Source organism: Clarias gariepinus, chromosome 11 (genome assembly GCF_024256425.1).
Source record: "Clarias gariepinus isolate MV-2021 ecotype Netherlands chromosome 11, CGAR_prim_01v2, whole genome shotgun sequence".
NCBI classification, from domain to species: domain Eukaryota; kingdom Metazoa; phylum Chordata; class Actinopteri; order Siluriformes; family Clariidae; genus Clarias; species Clarias gariepinus.
In genome coordinates this window covers 935,639-940,692 of record NC_071110.1, presented here as the reverse complement: position 1 = coordinate 940,692, position 5,054 = coordinate 935,639, and positions in this window count along the sequence as shown.

The window sequence follows — 5,054 nt, the reverse complement described above, 5'->3', positions numbered from 1 at the left end:
TCTTTTTCTGAAATGCTGTGTTACTTTTACGCCAGATGTAATGGGACACGCACCTTCCAAAAAGTTCAACTTTTTTCTCGTCGGTCCACAAGGTATTTTCCCAAAAGTCTTGGCAATCATTGTGATGAGCAAGATGTGTTTAATGGTGAACAGCAGCTGGTGCAACAGCGCGAGTGTTGTTCCTCTCACACGCTCCTGCACACCAAATCTGGAGCTACTGTCCATCATGTGTCGTCCTTTTTACCTTCCTCGGGAGTTTACATCGGTCATAATCAGCGCCGTTTATATTCCACCACAAGCGGACACGGACACTGCCTTATGCGAGCTGCATGAGGCACTCACACAGCAACAAACACACAACACCGGGACGCTGCGCTTATTGTGGCGGGGGACTTTAATAGTGCCAACCTCAAACGAGCAGCGCCAAACTTTTATCAGCATATCACCTGCCCCACCAGGGGCGAAAGGACACTGGATCATTGCTACACCACAGTCAAGGACGGTTACAAGGCACAATCTCGCCCTCCGTTTGGTAAATCCGACCACGCCGCCATCTTCCTCATGCCAAAATACAAACAAAGGCTGAAACAGGAAGTTCCGGTTCAGAGGGAGGTCGCGCGCTGGACGGACCAATCGGTGGCCGCGTTACAGGACGCACTCGATGACGCAGACTGGGACATGTTCAGAAACAGCTCCGATGGTGACGTCAGCGTGTTTACGGAAGCGGTTGTGGGATTCATCGGGAAACTAGCGGATGATACCGTGGAGAAAAAGACTATTAAAACGTTTCCCAACCAGAAGCCGTGGGTGGATAAAACCATCCGCGACGCTCTGAAATCTCGCACCGCTGCCTACAACACGGGACTCGCGTCGGGGGACATCGAACCATACAAGGCTGCGTCATACAGCGTCCGGAAGGCGGTGAAAGAGGCGAAGCAGCGCTACGGGAGAAAACTAGAGTCACAACTCCAACAGAGTGACTCTAGGAGCCTGTGGCAGGGATTAAGGACAATAACGGATTATAAAGCACCAACATCCGGTATGATAAACGCGGACGTGACTCTGGCAGACGAGCTGAACACTTTCTATGCTCGCTTCGAGGCTGCAGCTAAAGACGTTAGCGATGCTAATGCTAGCGGCGCTAATGGCTGCAGACAGGAAGTCACTGCCAGCACCGGAAGCGCGTTCATCATCACCGAGCACGACGTGAAGAGCCTTCAAGAGAGTGAACACCAGGAAAGCAGCAGGACCAGATGGCATCTCAGGCCGCATTCTCAGAGCCTGCGCAGACCAGCTAGCACCTGTGTTCACTGAGATATTCAACATCTCTTTATCTCAGTCGGTGATCCCCACATGCTTCAAAGAGTCCATTATTGTTCCTGTCCCAAAGAAACCTCATCCTGCTTCCCTCAATGATTATCGCCCTGTAGCCCTCACTTCAGTAGTGATGAAGTGCTTTGAACGCCTGGTCAGAGACTTCATCATTTCTTCACTACCAGACACACTGGACCCACTAGACAGTTTGCATACCGTCCAAACCGTTCCACGGACGATGCAATCTCACATCTCCTCCATACATCTCTCACTCACCTGGACACTCGGAGGGGGAATTATGTGAAAATGCTCTTCATCGACTACAGCTCTGCATTTAATACCATAATTCCCTCCACACTCACCACCAAGCTGAAGCACCTGGGACTCAGCTCATCCATGTGTCAGTGGATCTCCAATTTTCTGACTGGCAGACCACAGGCAGTAAGGATGGGCGGCCATGTCTCAGCCTCCATCACTCTCAGTACTGGAGCCCCCCAGGGTTGTGTTCTGAGCCCCCTGCTGTACTCTCTGTACACCTCTGACTGCGTGGCCACTACCAACTCCACCACCGTCATCAAGTTTGCTGACGACACTGTCGTGGTGGGCCTGATCACCAACAACGATGAGACGGCCTACCTGGAGGAGGTTGGAAATCTGGAGAACTGGTGCCAGAGAAACAATCTCCTCCTGAACGTCAGCAAGACAGACGTGGACTTCAGTACAAAGCAGGAGAGGAACTACCAGACCCCCATCATCAACAGGAGCCCAGTGGAGAGAGTGGACAGCTTCAGATACCTCGATGTTCACATCACGCAGGACCTGACATGGTCCTGTCACATCAACAACGTGGTAAAAAAGGCCCGGCAGCGTCTGTACCACCTCAGACGCTTGAGAGACTTTAGACTGCCCTCCAAGGTGCTCAGGAATTTCTACTCCTGCACCATAGAGAGCATCCTGACGGGAAACATCACGACCTGGTTCGGGAACAGCACCATGCAGGACAGACGAGCTCTACAGAGGGTGGTGCGATCAGCTGAGCGCATCATCCGCATCGAGCTCCCTGACCTGCACTCAATCTACACCAAGCGGTGCTGGACCAAGGCCAGGAAGGCCGTGAAGGACCTCAGCCATCCCAACAATGGACTGTTTACTCTGTTGCGGTCTGGGAAGCGATTCCGCTCCCTGAGGGCCAACACAGAGAGACTGAGGAGGAGCTTCTTCCCGCAGGCGATTTCTAGTTAAATTTTTATTTACATTTTTTATCATATTTCTTCTATTGATATTTATTACTTATAAGTTTTAATTCTCTTTTAAGGTCACTGGCGGTCGTGTAAGCATTTCACTACATTTCGTACTGTGTATGACTGTGTATGTGACAAATAAAATTTGAATTTGAATTTTAGCAAAATTGAGACGAGCCTTAATGTTGTTTTTGCTTAAAAGTGGTTTGCGCCTTGGGAATCTACCATGCAGGCCGTTTTTGCCCAGTCTCTTTCTTATGGTGGAGTCGTGAACACTGACCTTAATTGAGGCAAGTGAGGCCTGCAGTTCTTTAGATGTTGTCCTGGGGTCTTTTGTGGCCTCTCGGATGAGTTGTCTCTGCGCTCGTGGGGTAATTTTGGTCGGCCGGCCACTTCTGGGAAGGTTCACCACTGTTCCATGTTTTTGCCATTTGTGGATAATGGCTCTCACTGTGGTTCGCTGGAGTCCCAAAGCTTTAGAAATGGCTTTATAACCTTTACCAGACTGATAGATCTCAATTACTTTTGTTCTCATTTGTTCCTGAATTTCTTTGGATCTTGGCATGTTGTCTAGCTTTTGAGGTGGTTTTGGTCTACTTCTCTGTGTCAGTTAGCTCCTATTTAAGTGATTTCTTAATTGAAACAGGTGTGGCAGTAATCAGGCCTGGGGGTGACTACAGAAATTGAACTCAGGTGTGATAAACCACAGTTAAGTTTTTTTTTAACAAGGGGGGCAATCACTTTTTCACACAGGGCCATGTAGGTTTGGATTTTTTTTCTCCCTTAATAACATAAAACTTCATTTAAAAACTGCATTTTGTGTTCAATTATGTTATCTTTGACTAATAGTTAACGGTTTTTGATGAGCAGAAACATTTTGTGTGACAAACATGCAAAAGAATAAGAAATCAGGAAGGGGGCAAATAGTTTTTCACACCACTCTATCTATCTATCTATCTATCTATCTATCACCCCCCCCCCCCCCCCACACACACACACACAGAATTCCTTGGTGTTGGTGTGATGGTCTGAGTGTATAATTAAACAGGACCTGAGACATGACGTCCGAGGTGAGGTGAGCAGGAGAGTTGTGTTTAGATGTAATGTGATGGAGAAGGTAAAGGGGGTGGGGTGGCGGGGGTGGCGTGAAGGGGGAGGCAGCTAAGTGTCTCTGTAATAAAGAAGCTCAATCAGCACTCTGGGATGTAACCCCATCACAGGGGTGTGTTTTATTATCACTCACAGATCGTTTTTCCTATTAGCTTTCAACGTCATTCGTCTGCTCCTGCATCATGCATGCATCAACTGGAAGAGTTTAGAAACCTGAAGGACAGAGGAACCTGCTGAGACTAGAACTGATTTTACACCATTACTATTTGGACAGGGTTACTCCTTCCCCTTCCCTCTCCTCCTCCTCCTCTTCCTCCTCCACTTCCTTTGCTTTAAGGCGTGTTCCATAAAATAGAAAGTGTTACCCACTGACCCTTACCCATAACCACTGACCCTTATCCACTGACCCTTACCCACTGACCCTTACCTACTGACCCTTACCCATAACCACCTAACCTTATTCACTGACCCTTACCCACTGACCCTTACCTACTGACCCTTACCCACTGACCCTTACCCATAACCACCTACCCTTATCCACTGACCCTTAGTCCCACTGACACGTAATGTTACTGACTGACCCTGACCCTTACACACTGACCATTATGAAGTCAAATTCACATGTCATAACGGGTTTACACAAGACAGCCAATCAGCAGCTTCGATTCCTCCACATTCACACTCATACAATTCTTTTTTCTTTCTTTCTTTTTTCAACACAGAGTCTTTCCTTCTGTTTCTTCTTTACTACACAGAATTTCTTCTTTTTTTTTTACTTTATCTGGGTGTAATTAGACTTCCTGTCAGCGCCTGTAGCCTGCAGCTCATTGTCTCTTCCCTTACTGTTGTTCGTCTTGATGATGTTAGCCTCTGCAGAGTGAAACACACAGTCAGGTACAGCTGCACAATAAGGACACATTTAAAAACTCAACCACTGAAATTTCACACATACCCATTAGATAGAAGAATGACGAGAAGCTGTGAGAGTCGGTGCCGCACGCTCCTTGTGTGCCAATTTAATGTGGGAACGAAATCAAAATCCATTATTTAAGTGTCGCATATTTAATGCAGATGCTATTTGGCACAAGCCTATCTCTCTCAAACACACACACACACACACACACACACACACACACACAAATGAATGACCTTGGCTATTTGTCTTGTGCTGTTTTATGTAATCTGAGCTCCACTCGTAACTTTTTTCTGTCTCAATATCTTGAGGTTCCAGTGGAGCAGATAACCTTCCTCGCTTCATAAACGTAGCTCAGGCCTCGTCGTGAATATTAATAGAATACATTCAGCCATCTGTTCTGTCTGCACCTATGTGGGATCCAGAAGCAGAGGAGCCGCCCCATGTAACACACAAACACTAAATTTGCATTTAAT